The sequence below is a fragment of the Musca autumnalis genome, unplaced genomic scaffold, assembly GCF_047663935.1.
Source record: "Musca autumnalis isolate F117 unplaced genomic scaffold, ASM4766393v1 scaffold_3, whole genome shotgun sequence".
Taxonomy (NCBI): Eukaryota; Metazoa; Arthropoda; class Insecta; order Diptera; family Muscidae; genus Musca; species Musca autumnalis.
The window spans coordinates 226,102,310-226,117,270 of record NW_027411866.1 but is presented as its reverse complement, the minus strand read 5'-3'; the positions used below and the strand labels follow the sequence as shown (position 1 = coordinate 226,117,270).

At 37.0% G+C, this 14,961-nt stretch overlaps 1 protein-coding gene across 1 annotated transcript in view; it reads right to left on the bottom strand.

Annotated features, from left to right (window-relative positions):
* The window catches only part of LOC141399041 (uncharacterized), a 460,530-nt gene that overhangs the window by 278,915 nt on the left and 166,654 nt on the right, over window positions 1–14,961 (bottom strand). The window contains exon 3 of the mRNA XM_073977023.1: window positions 9,076–9,165. The gene's annotated coding sequence lies outside the window, so the exon portion shown is untranslated. The remainder of the gene's footprint in view (window positions 1–9,075; window positions 9,166–14,961) is intronic.

Here is a 14,961-nt window from a genome sequence, read left to right as displayed (position 1 = left end):
GGACAGCAAATACAACTTGCGTAAACAAAAATCAAAGCGATTCGAGACCAGGTCCTAAACTGAACTTTTCCGAAATTTTGTGTGGGAGGTACCCGAAGGAGTGGACCGATTGAGTCCATATTGGAACCTAATCTAAGCTTGGCAGAAATTACACGATGTGCGAAGTATGGACCAAATCGATTATTCCCTACAAGAGTTATCATGCGCACAAGTTTTGCGAAAAATTTTGAAAATTTGTGGGGGAGGTACCTGAAGGAGTGGACCTATATGGCCCAATTTCGAACTTAAATCGAATCTGGACAAAATATTACGATACCCAAAATTTGAACCGAATCGATTGATCCGTTCGAGAGTTATCGTGCGCACCAGCCAGCCAGCCAGACAGACAGGCGGACAGACATTGCTAGATCTACTCAAAATTGTCTGAAACGGATATCGTACAAACATACTTGTGGTCTAAAACCATTATTTCGATGAGGCACATTTTTGGTCGTATCAAAGTGTAAATACCCTCTTTAGCCTAAAGGCTGAGGGTATAAAAAATACTTCTTCTCGTAGAACACATTTCCTCCACCCAAAGAATATACAAGGGGTATTAAAAAACCTTCTGGCCTAGGCAGGTGTCATTTATTTATTATTATTTTTTTTTTGGAAATTTGACATTTGTTAGCACGCCTAGGCTGGTCAGTTTGTCATATGACCATGTGTTGGGTTGTTTACAGTGGCTTGATTGAGACACCTCCAAAACATGGTTTTTGAACACTTTCTGGCGAAGAAAATGGTTGACCACGCCTTTTTTGCTTGATGTTCTGGTATCAAATGAAGTCACTGGATCCCTAGTCAGTGCTGTACGGCGTATGACCCATCAATTCCACGTTTTGTTCGGTCAAACAGGCGTTGGTTTGAATCGATGTGTGAGAGCATTGTCATGATGCAGAATGATTCGCCTTCTCTTGTTCGTTTTTCCAATTTCTCACGAGACTTCAGACAAACAAAATGTAGTATACCACTCAGAATTAACCGTCCTACATTTCTGAAGTCTTATATTCGCCACACGGTCAGTTTTGCCGAAGACACAGGCGGCGATTCCTGTTTTATTTCGGGCTCCTATGCATAGATCCAAGATTCGTCGTCTGTGACGATCTTATAAACGTCGTTTAAAGCACAACGATCGTTCACTATTTTTTTGCACCAATCCACAAGAGCATCATTTTGAGCGACTGTCCAATTTTTCTGGATCTAACGAGAATAATCCATTTTTGCGGCCAGATATTCAGGCAATATCAAATGTTAGTTGATGGGAGAAACGAAAAAGATTTAATTTGATCGATGCACTCTTGCCGTGATTATCCACGTCGAAAATTGTAAAAAATGATGGGACGAAAATGTTCCCAAGTAAATTCCATTTTTTGCACAGCACACAACAGGCGGTCGTACGACAAACTTTACTGAGTACGCTTAGTCTAAAAACTGTCAAACTCTCTAAAACAAATTCCAAATAGTTTTCGTACAACACTCGTATTAAAAACAATGGCCTTTGCCCTAACGAAACAAAAATAAAAATAATAATAATTGTTCCACAAACATCCCAGATGGGACAAGGAGAAGCAATAATAATAATAATAATAATTGTTCAACAAACATCCCAGATGGGACAAGGGAGACTTCTCTCATATCAATGAGTGCACCCTGATTCAAATTTGTGCAATGATATGGGACCTACTGTTTATCGCCGAGTCCGAACGGCGTGCCTTAAGACAGCACTTGTAGAAAAGTTTTACATGGCTGAAATATTCAGGAAATGTCGCCAACATTATTGAGGGGAATTTTGGCACCGGGTCGTGCGTACGACCTTCAGCGTGCAATGCGAGTGTGCATACCATTGCACCACGGTGGCACGAAAATACAATTATGTATTATTTTTGTACTTTTAATCCTGTTCTTCAAAATTAAATCAATTTTATCATAGTTAATTACTATTGAAGCCATAGCATCTGCTTCCAATTTTTCCTTAATAAAGTCAAAGCCTTATTAAAAATCCAATATAGATTCAATTATTCAATTGCAATTATTATTTTGTCTCTCCCCCTTTTTTTTTCTTCCTCATTACTGAATTTCATTAAATTTTGTCTTAGCTTATCATTGGCCTTGGAAACGAAATTATCTTTTAAGACACACCGCCACACCACAAAAGTAGGCAATACATTTTCTCTTGATAATCATTTGTGAGTTGGCCATAATATAATCAATGATAAGAAAGTGGAGGATTCAATGCTCGCTCATAAAATGCCTTCTGGTTAGAAAATACTAAATTTTTCTTTATATAACAGAAAAGAAAAACTCCAGTGACAAATGACAAAAAGAAGAAGAGGACATAGAACACAATCAACAATACAACCCAAAGGGTATTGCGATAAATTGTTACAATTTATTATCATTTGGGAGTAATAGAGAAAGCATGTTGAGGAAGGGTAATACATACTCGTACATATTTACAATCCCTCTACATTGGCTTAATCAAAACATATGGTGGCCTGGATCTACTAAGGAAATCACAAAAACGCAGCCATGACCATGGAATGGCAAATATGGACAGATGATGATGAAATATAAATTATTTGAAGAATTTACCTACCCAGTGGAGTTTATTTTGGTATGGATCCCAGCTAAAAAGGGAACATGGTCTTTTGAAGAGGTACACAGAATGACCACCATAGTATGGAATGTATATTAATTTTGTTTGTCTGCTTGTAACGCATTGAAATAATTATCTTTGACCGCATAAAGTATAAATATTCTTAATCAGGGTAAAATTCTGAGTCGATCTATGCATATCCGTCTTTTGTAATCACATAAAAATTAAGATAGGACGCTGAAATTTTAGAAAGATGCGTCTTTTGTTTGCAGGCAGGTCAAGTTCGATCGGTCCACGTTTTGGTATAGCTTCATGTTTCAGGTTTTTTGAAGTTTTTAGTCACATTTTCTGACTAAATTAGTTATAATTTGACATTTAGGGTGGTTATTAGCGACCAGAAAATTTATAATAATAATAATTGTTCCACAAACATCCCAGACGGGACAGGGGAGACTTCTCTCATATCAATGAGTGCACCCCGATTCATATTAGCTCAATGATATGGGACGTAGGGGATGGAAGATACCAAGCAACGGTCCTGACCGGTTTTAACATGGCCCAGGATTTATCTTGGTCCCTCTTTCATCTCAAGTGGACACTGACTTCCCCGTGGTATCACCTGGGGAACTGCCTTTAACACCCGTTAAAGGTAGTGAGCTAACATGTGCCGCGCGTTCTCCCATAAGAACGTTAAAGGCTTGGGTTTGGGCGTCGGGTTAGTAACCCTCCCCTAGAAAAAATAGCATACTATGAAAAAAACGAAAGAAAAGAAAAACAACACCCTCTAAAGTTGACGAACCCCGCAAACGTTTTAAGGACCATGATCTGCGAATCTGCACCTGGAATGTTCGCACTCTTTATAGGGAAGGTGCAGTTTACGCTTTGGCAGATGTACTTGAAAAGTACAAGGCCGACATTACTGCCGTACAGGAAATACGATGGAAGGGGAAAGGCGTCACAACAACACCTTAATGTGACGCACTGTGTTATAGCTGCCATGACACAAAGCATGAGTTTGGTTGCGGATTTGTAGTTGGTCGGAGGTTAAAATATCTGGTCTCCAGCTTCACACCCGTGAATGAAAGACTTGCTACAAATCGAATAAAAGCTAAATTCTTCAACATCAGCTTTATTTGCGCTCATGCTCCCACTGAAGAAAAGGACGAACAGAGATATATTTTACGAGGGCTTAGAATAAACTTATGACCGTTGCCATGCCCATGACATTAAAATGATTCTAGGCGATTTTAATGCCAAAATTGGAAAGGAGAATATCGTTGGCCCAAAAGTCGGGAATTTCAGTTCCCACAGTGAAACATCTGACGATGGTATGAGGCTGATAGACTTTGCAGCTGCTAGAAACATGGTAGTTACCAGTACCAGATTTAATCATCTCGATTTTCATAAGGGCACCTGGCTGTTCCCAGATCAAAGAACAAGTAATCAAATTGATCATGTTGTGATAGATGGAAGACATTCATCGAGCGAGTTGGATGTACGATCGTTCCGAGGCGCAAACATTGATTCGGACCACTACCTTGTTGCAGCAAAGGTACGGACCCGTCTAAACGTTGCAAATAAAGCACAAACAGACTCAACGCGGAAGTTGGACATCGAAAGGCTGCAAACACAACAGATAGCCACAGCATATTCCACTCGACTAGCCCAATTGCTTAATGAGAGCACTCCTTGTCCCTATAACATAACAACACAATTGCAAAATATTGCCCACTCCATGCAAACTGCCGCAAAATCCATACTTGGATACCAGAGACCTCCACCAAGGAATCAATGGTATGATCAGGACTATCGTACTGCTACCGAAGAGAAAAATGCGGCATATAGGGCTACTTTACAATCAGTAGCAACACATAGCGCACGAGAGAGGTATCGGGAGAAAAAGGAGAGAGGAGAAACGTCTTTTCCGGAGGAAAAAGAGAAGGAAATGCGGGATTGTGAAAAAATCGAGATGTACAGGAGACAGAATGAAGTCCGAAAATTCTACCTAAGAGTGAAACATCAAACAGATGGCTTTGGTACAGGCACATCTTCCTGTAGAGACCAGCAAGGTAATCTGGTAACAGATACAGATAGCGTGCTCAGGATATGGAAGAAACATTTCTCCAATCTGCTGGTATCCAATAGTAGCGACGACGATGATACCACAGATCCAATCCCAGAAGATGGTATTGAATGTATTCCATCCGGCCAAGATGAGTTAAAGACAGCAGTATGCCGGCTGAAGAATAATAAGGCAGTATAGAATGTATACCGCCCGGCCAAGATGAGGTAAAAACAGCAATCAACCGGCTGAAGAATAATAAAGCAGCAGGAGCCGATGGCTTACCAGCTGAGCTGTTTAAAACCGGAGGCGACGCGCTGATAAGGTAGTTAGCACCATCTGGCAGGAAAAACGCGTACCCGACGATTGGAACCTGAGTATCCTGCGTATGCTGTATGCTCCTACTATAGGGGCATAAGTCATCTCCCTATTGCCTATAAGATAGTGTCAGGGATATTGTGCGAACGACTAAAGCCAATGGTCAACGAAATAATTGGACCATACCAATGTGGCTTTACAAGTGGCAATTCCACCATTGACCAGCTATTTACCCTGAGGCAAATCCTGGAGAAAACCCAAGAGATGCAGATCAACATCTACAACCTTTTTATACCCTCAGCATTTATGATAACGAGGGTATATACACTTTCATACGGGCAAAATGTGTCTCATCGAAATAATGGTTTTAGACCCCAAGTATGTTTGGACGAAATGTGTTTCAGACAATTTGGAGTCGATTGTGCAATGGTCGTCCGTCTGTATGTCTGTCTGGCTGGCTGGAGCGCACGATAACTCTCGAACGAATCAACAGATTCGGTCCAAAATTTGGCATTCGTTATATTTTGTCCAAACTTAGTTTAAGTTCGAAGATGGGTTATTTCGGTCCACTCCTTTCGATACCTCCCCCACAAACTTTCGGAAATGTTCGGAAAATTTGTGCGCACGATAACTCTTGAAGAAAGTAACCGATTTGGTCCGATTTGGACTTAGATAAGGTTTCAATATGGATTCAATCGGTTCAGTTTAGGGCCATCTCTCGACACGCTTTGATTTTTGTTTTAGCAACTTGTATTCACTTCCCTCCATACGACGGTACAAGTTCCATCGGGGGTAAGTCCATATCGGTCCACTCCTTCAGGTACCTCCCCCACAACAGTTCAAAAATGTTAGGAAAATTGTTCGTACGGTAACTCTTGAAGAGAGTGGCCGAATTGGTCTATACTTTACACATCCTAATATATCTACCAGATATCCACACCATCCGGTACCTGCCAAACAAAATTTCGGACAAGTTCACTTTAAGACCTGATATCGAATCACTTTGATTTTTATTGAAGCAACTTGCATTCGCCGCCCCAATTACGATGGTAAACGTTTTTTTTAGGGGCAAGTCCATACTTCTTGAGCAAACAGCCCGAAGAGTGTAAAAACCCCCTATGGCACCATATGTTGTGGCTGGAGATCCATTTCCATAAGGGCCAATGTCGATCTCCTCCGCAAAACTTTTGAACTTTAATCCTAATCAACATTTTTGTCGGTTCAAACGCCCAAAATTTTTAAAACCCCCTAAATACATACGTATTTATACACACAGGCTGAGGATATATCTCTGTCGGCAAAGCCGACTGATACTTTTTTAATTGTTTTTTTTTATTATAAAGCAGCCTTCGATAGCCCGCTGCATTCAAAGGTATTCCAAGCCATGTCTGAATTTGGTATCCCCGCAAATGACTTTAACTGACACAAGGTCCTCAGTTAAAATAGGAAAGAACCTATCCGTACCAAAAGACAAGGAGACAGTCTTTCGTGTGATCTCCTCTGCATCCTGCTGGAAAAGGTTACACGAGAGGCAAACGTCAAAAGAAGTGGCATAATCTACACCAATAGCCACATGTTACTTGCTTATGTTGATGGTCTATATCATCATGGGACGATCAGTAAAATAAGTAATTGATACCTTTATGAAGGTCGAAGGATAATGTGCTAAAGTGGGTCTAGCGGTAAACGGTGAGAAGACCAAGTTAATGGAGTCGACGCGCAATGCGTCCATTGAGCTCGGACCAACTGTGGAAGTTGGTACTTGCGCAAGCAGACATGGCCGTGCTTGGTGTGTTTGGAAAAAAAAAATTCGAAAGATCTACGGACCCATCTGCGTTGACGTTGAATACCGACGTCGCATGAACCACGATCTGTGTCTGCTATACAACGACATCAATATAGTTAAACGTATCGAGATGCAACGATTGCGTTGGCCTAGCCATATCATATCATAAGAATGAGCGATGATGAAACCGCTAAAAAGGCGTATAAATACGGACCGCTTGGCGGTTCACGCAGGCCAAGGAATAGATGCAGCAAACAAGTGGATGAAGAGATGAAAAGACGCTGTATTTCAGAGTGGGAAGCAACAGAGAGAAATGGAGATCTTTTCTTAGTTCGGCCTATGGAACAAATGTTCTGTAATGGGCCAGCTAAGTAAGTAAGTAAGTAAGCAGTAATTTGGCATTTGAGGTTCTCAGTGGTCACGAAACGTCTTCATTGAAAATCGTAAATATAGGTCCTTGTTTTGGTATAGCCTCCATCTTCATAGGTCCATGTTTTGGTATAACCACCATAAAACGCTTCCTCCCGACTTTCGGTATACTGAGGATGTGTGAGATTCTCAGTGGCCACGAAAGGTCTCCACCAAAACTCGCCAACATTGGTCCATGTTTTGGTATAGCCCCCATATAACCGCAGCCCCGATTTTCGGTATTTTGTGGGTCTTAGCTACATTTCTTAACGGAACTATTAGTAATTTGACATTTGAAGTTCCCTGCAGTTATAAAACTTATTCACCAGAAATTGCTGAATATATTTTTTAGATTAGATAATTTAGACATTTGGGGTATCCGTGGACGAAAACATTTTGCACCTAAAATTGTGCCCAGGAAATGAAGCAAATTAATCCATTTTAGTTAAGAATATTTTATGTTGGAGGGTATTAAAAGACGACTTTTTACTTGTTATTAATGCTACAAATTTAGAGTTTATCTTGAGATGTCTTTCATGTCTGGTGGACCTCCCGTTAGTGCCGCAAAAGAGGCCATATTTTTAAGAAAAACAACAAGATCGGTATTATATGAAAGAGTTGTACCAGCCATATATTGGCATATCAATTAGGCAGAAGGAAAAAACCAAAGAAAAGATGGCAATTACACTTTGAGGGAGAATAAAAAATAAGGTCACGATTGGAAATATATTTCAAATTTGTCTTATAGTCATTCCTATTTAAAAATTAAATAATGCATTACTGAACTTCAATGCATTTGGTGCGGAAACTTTTTTCGCGATAGAGATAAAATGACACCGTATTTCACAGTAGTTTTTCATGGCTATGTGGTGGTATTTTTGATATTTGAAAAAATTTCAAAAAAGTTTTAACCCTATTGTACACTCATATGTACACATAGTTATCCCCCAGAATGAAAACAAAACACTCAAATTACCATGTTTTATTACAGCAAAACAAATCTCCTGGCTTTAAGCATACCCTCAACTACAAAACCCTTAAGCTTAACTTTTACAAACGGCAAAGAAACAAAAATTCCCACATATTTGTCAACGTCAAAATGAGGTTAAAACACACGCATGGCTTGATTTTTGGGTGAGTGACTCGACATGTCACAATGGTTAAATAAAAAGGTGAACACATACAAAGAAATGTGTTATGACAAGCATTCTCTTTTATGTTCCATTCCAGGAGCCACATTTAAACAACATCATGCATGCTCTTCCACTTTCCACATCAACCTTAACATCAGACTATGAGTGAGAAAGCAAAAATCAGGTCCATAATAAAAGTAAATTGTTTGTAAAGATTGTGGTTAGTGGGCGGCGGCGGCGGGCATACCTTTTGGGCTGGTTGTTTTTATACAAATTGCCATATTTGTTATTTTAATTATATAATGGGTTAATTTAACAAACACACACTCGACAAAGTTTTGAGGCAGTGGCAATTAATTTGATGTTTTTATGTAGATACATACGTATATACATATGTATGTATGCACTTATGTATGTGTGACTATGAAGAGGTTCAAAGATGCTTGACAAAGTAATTAAACAATTAATTCCATTAAAAAATACGCCCCTTTGGCAGCTAATTAAAATTTCGGCAGTAAATGTAAATATTATCCACAAAAAGAATTTGTAATAATACAATTATTAATTAATTTGTAATTTACATTATTTTATTATAATTATTAGAACAGAATATTTTTTTGTCTTAATCACGTTGACCTTTTAAATTATAATTAACATGAACATTCTTGATATCTGCTTTTTGGAAAATAAAAATTATTGTAAGCGTGAAAAAAATATTTAATTTGCAACTTACCTTGCCTATCTAATATGTTTTATTTGTAGGTTGGTGAAACATGTATTTACTTCGGCAACTTCTCATGCAGCCGGTTTAATGTTCATTTATCTGAAAATAAAGAATATATACGAAATTATTTAATCAATTAGAACATATGTATATTTGTGCGGATGGTATTTACTGAGTACACATCTTTTTCCTTATTTATATTAGGCACTTTCCTTGCGGCAATTGTCAGTTTGCTGGCAACACCCTCTCTCACGTACAAACTGACAATTGCCGCAAGGAAAATTGCCTAAGTAAATATGGACACTCATACTCAAATGTCAAATTATATCCAAATTGGACAGTATGTATCAAAAACAAGAACTGCTATGACAAAAATATATTGTAGATGCAATACTAAATACTAAGTTAAACAATATAGTACAATACACAATAAGTACAATATATAATTCGGCCAGATAAAAGAGGACCGAAAAAAAGAAGACACGTGTATTGGCGTTTTGAAAGTTAACGTCGGGAAGTAACCTAAATAGGCGTGGCAATTTCCGCCCATTTCTACAGGTTTTGGAATATTCGATATCAGGTTCCTTGGAATCCTTTCATTTTAGGTATAAAGTGTCATTGACAATATTAACCCTAGAAACTGACATACATGTGTGTATCGTGAATGATCATAACAAATTTAGTTAGGGTATGGCTAGTTACTTCGATTTCAAGGGTTAATTCAGTCAATTTTGTCAGAGCAGGAGTAGCTGTCATCATTATAGTATTTAGGACCATGCCAAAATCATGGATGTTAGGACTCGTATGTTAGATATATTCACTGAACAATAGCCGTAGACTATCCCGCATTTTCACATACAATATCAGGAATCTATGACTTATCCTAATGACTTTATTTTAGTTTATAGTACTAAAATACGTAATTTTACAAAGTCCGATGTGGGTTATCAATATTTTCCTTATATATATTTACAATAGATATTTCAAAAACAATTTGGATCGTGCACACATAATCTCCTGAATGAATTTATTATGGAAAAACATCAATAAAATATATTTTGTGGCCTCAGATAACGAAAATGTGAATAAAACCGGTAGAATATGGTCCTAAATCATATATAAAAAGCGAAAGCATCTGGATATGTTAAATATTATAGCTACAAATTTCTTTTGTTCAGAGACTCATAATGAAATTTGATTTGAAACATTTCTTCTTTTGACACAATCCCTAAAAATTGAAGTATTTTCTTAGATTTTGACTTAGTATGGAATAAATTATAATTAAGAGTCTAAAAGTTTAACAAATAATTTCTACCTATAATATCATTTTGTAGCGTCATTTTCTTAACAAAGTATTTTACATAGATATTTAGTTTGTACTGGGACTTACAGTGAAATTTTGTGTAGAATATTTTTTCTTTTAACATATTTCGTCTAAAACTAAATTTCATGTTACTGTCATGCATCAACTCGAAAAAAGAACAAAACAAATTTATTAAAAAAAAATATTTGGGTGTTTTGTTGACAAACTTGATGTACATATATATTTTCATAATATATATTTAAATTATATATTTCATTTATTCGGCGGGACAAAACTTAATAAACTCAGATAAATTACCATAGTAACCCTAAAACGTGATTTTACTTTTGACAGATTCCTGGCGTTTATGTACGATTTAGAGTTTTGGTGCATTCGGGGACCTTTTGTAAAATTTTATGAAAAATAATTTTTAAACGTTTTTGAAAAAAGGGACCAATGAAACCCGTTTAGTGACTCGCATGAGGGTTAATTTTTTCATAAAAAGATACTCCACATTGTTGTCAGTAATATTGCCAAAGACACTTTATACTTAAATGCATGGATTCCTGTTGGGTACACGCAAAAAAAAATCGGCCTCTCTAACATATGTCCCAAACATATTTTGCAGCAAACATATATATGTTTGCAACAGTCCCAACCATAATATATGTTTGGGTCTGCAAACATATATATATTTGGGTGGAAACAAATATATGTTTGGGTGCAAACATATATATGTTTGGGTGCAAACATATATATGTTTGGGTGCAAAGATATTTATGTTTGGGTGCAAAGATATATATGTTTGGGTGCAAACAAAGATATGTTTGGGTGGAAACAATTGTATGTTTGGGTGCAAACATTTTATATGTTTGGGTGCAAAAAATACAAATCCAATAGGCACAAAAAAAAACAAACACATGCACCAGTGGGCGCTTACTGAGAGCAAGGGAGCGTAAAATTCAATGTAAAACACTTTAAAATGTGTGCTCACTTGCTCTCAGTAAGAGCTCACTGGCTATCTCTATAGTATACACACAAATGTTGTGGTTTTTTATTAAAAGGCAAAAGAACAACAAACACATAGGTACATACAAAATTCCAAAGAAATACATAACACACTTTAATAAAAGAAAACTGATTGAAATAATTTGTAGTCACACTTTTAAAAAGAAAAAATATATAGAAACGTAGTTGAACGCTTCTCCTTAGTTGTGAAATAAAACAAATTGTCCTCTTAGTTGAAATCATCAGCGGGGAATCGGCATCTAGAATCAAATGATTATGTAATGTAATAAATAAATATGGATGTGCCATATTTCAAATATACATAAGTATGTATGTAATTACCAATATTAAATGCGATTTCTTCCTTGTCCAATAAAATAATTCCATTCAACTTTCCGATTCAATTATAAAATGTATTGGGCATTTAATTTAATAAAAACACAATTTCTTTAAGAAAACACAAAACACTGATTTATTCACGCACTTTACCGTCTTGACTCTACAAAGGCAACTAAAACACTGAAGAAAGAAAAAAATATAATTCATATCATTTCTTCTTTTCTTCTTCGTTGGTTAACAACAACAAAACAAGAAACACACGAGTTTGATGCATACATGCCACCAAAGCCCCCTTCTTCGCTTCTACGTCTTCTATTATACAATACACACAACTCTTTATTATAAAGCAGCATTCCACAGCCGCGAGAGCACTGTTATTACTCTCGTTGACAAACATCCTCTCTCCACCCATGAAAAAAATGTTCTAACATAAAAAGTATGTTTTACCCAAACATATCAAATTTAGATATGTTACAAAATGTTGCAAACATATATTTGTTTGGACCCAAACATATTATGTTTGGATCCAAACATATATTTGTTTGCAACCGGTCCCAAACATATATTTGTTTGGATCCAAACATATTTCTAACATAAATTTTTCTGCGTGTATACACGAGGAAAACACACAGACACTTTTGTACACTTCGGTGGTTTATTCACAACTGATGATCATTCTACAATGGGTATAGGTACTTATATGTATACATACATCTTACAACATATTCAGTAGGCCTATTCTGTAACTTTTATCGATTGAAAAGTTGTTAAAACTTCTTTTGTTTTTGTAACAACTACAAAACAAACAAAAGAAATTGTTGTAAAATAACAATGAGTAAAGTTGTTAAAAAGTTACAGAATAGGCCTACAGGTATGTAAATATTTGCATTGGTACATTTCCAATACTCCTCCTCAATGAAAATATTTACATTTCCTTTTTATCTTTACAGTTGACATACAACTTACATTGACATACAATGTATTCTTAAATATAGACACAATATAAATTATCTTACATTCTAGTATATATAGATACATATTTACATAATTCATTAATTTCATATTATCAACTATTTACATCTCAATTTGAATTCTATATTTTATCGCCGTTTATCAAACATGTTCTGGACTAACCATTTTCATCAAAATGCTTCACACTCTTATTCGTAACATGTTCGCATTTTCTGTGACCTGTCTGCATTCATAATGGATTTCCTCTTATTGCTGGTTTCCCTCGGGCTGTACAAAAATAAATTCCCTTGTTTTCGGGCGAACATAACTGTTTTTCCAGTTTCTAAAATTCTTGCGCCTGTGTTCTCAAACCTTACTGTTGCCTTTTCTGCGATCTTGCCCACTGACATAATATTGCACTGCATCTCAGGTACATACAGCACATCTTTCAGCATGATGTCACAATCTGCCAGCCACACACTTCCTTTGCCTCGAGCAACGATTTTCTTTTCGCCAAGCAAATCGATTTTTTCTGTGTGCTCTGCAAATTTCTTGAACAAGCTTCTGTCACAACACATATGACTTGATGCTCCGCTGTCGACACACCACACGCTGGAGTTTAACACGCTCTTCTTGTTCGACGATTGTAGCACTGCATATGAATTTGTGTGTGTTTCTTCGCTGGACTTTCCCTTTTCTCTGCACTATGGGGCAACATGTCCTCGGCGACCGCAATTGTAACACTTCACATTTCTCTTGTTGTTACCTGCGCACCTGTTGCCATTGTTGTTGTTGCTGTACACACGTTTGCTTGTGCGCTCACCGCCGTTGTTTTTACCTTTTGCACCTCGGTCTTTACACTGTGCTGCGTAATGTCCTGAACGTGCACAATTGAAGCATTTGAAGTTGAGATGATTTTTCTGCTTACTCGTACCTGCGCCATCACTTTTGCCCTTGTTGCTGTTGTTGGGATGCTTGTTGTTTCTTCTTGTGCGTGCCATAAAAATCTGAACATCGTCATCTCCTTGTGCGCTGTTGTTGCTGACTTTTCGGCGATCACATTCTTCACCCAATTTGATCTTGAAGGTACTCAGTTTTGGCAGCTCGTCCCTCGCTTCTAGTGCAACAACTAGATTTTCATATGATGTTGGCAGGCTCGCTAACAGCATGATGACATACAGCTCCTCCTGTAGAGCTATTCCAGTCTCTGCCAACTTTTCCACTATGGTCACAAACTTGCAAATGTACTCCTGTACATCTTCATTTTCTGCCATGCGCATCTGGATCAGTTGCTTGAAGAGGGTCACTTTTCTTACCGGTCCCTTTGGTCTGTGCACATCTCTTAGAGCTTCAATTTTTTGTACAGTAAAATTCCGAATTAACGATATTATTCGGTAAGTTAGCGACCATAAGAAAGCAGTCGTAAAGTCCTACCGATAGTAACAGTGTTGTCAACTTTTATTTAAACTTTTCACTCACAATTTTGCGTTTTAATATCACCGACATTTGTCGGTAACTCAAAAAATGAGTTAGAGAATTGCACTACTGAAGTAGTGTTCGGAAGATAATAGAAAAACATTTTGTAAGATGAAACAAAATGCGGAGAGCGGAGGAAGTAAACCCTGTTGCACTACAGCGACTGTGATAAATTACAATTTTTATATAATTTTTTTGCTGATAAATTAGTTGTAATTATATCATGTATTCGTTTGAATAAATAAAGAGTTTTGTTTGCTATGAAAATCATATTTAAGTCCATATTTACATTAGGCAATTTTCCTTGCGACAATTGTCAGTTTGGTGGAGAGAAGGGTGAGGCATATTGTAACCCTTTGCCACTCAAGGGAAATTGCCTAGTGAAAACACAGAAAAATATATGTTCGAAATATGTTTGGATCCAAACAAATATTTATTTGGGACTGGCTGCAAACAAATATATGTTTGGATCCAAACATAATTTATTTGTGTCCAAACAAATATATGTTTGCAACATTTTGTAACATATCTCAATTTTATTTGTTTGGATACCAACATATTTTTTATGTTAGAATATATTTTTTATTGGTGGAGTGAGGATTTTTGTCGAAGAGAGTAACAACAGGGCTCTCGCGGCTGCGGAATGCTGTTTTATAATAAAGAGCTGTGTGTATGGTGTAATAGGAGACGCAGAATCTTTGGTGGGGTATATGCAGCAAACACGTAGCAAGCGAAAAGAAAAAGAAAAATTATTTATGGTGTTCTTTTTTCTTCAGTTTTCTAAATACAGTTTTCTTAAAGAAATGGTGCTTTTTAGT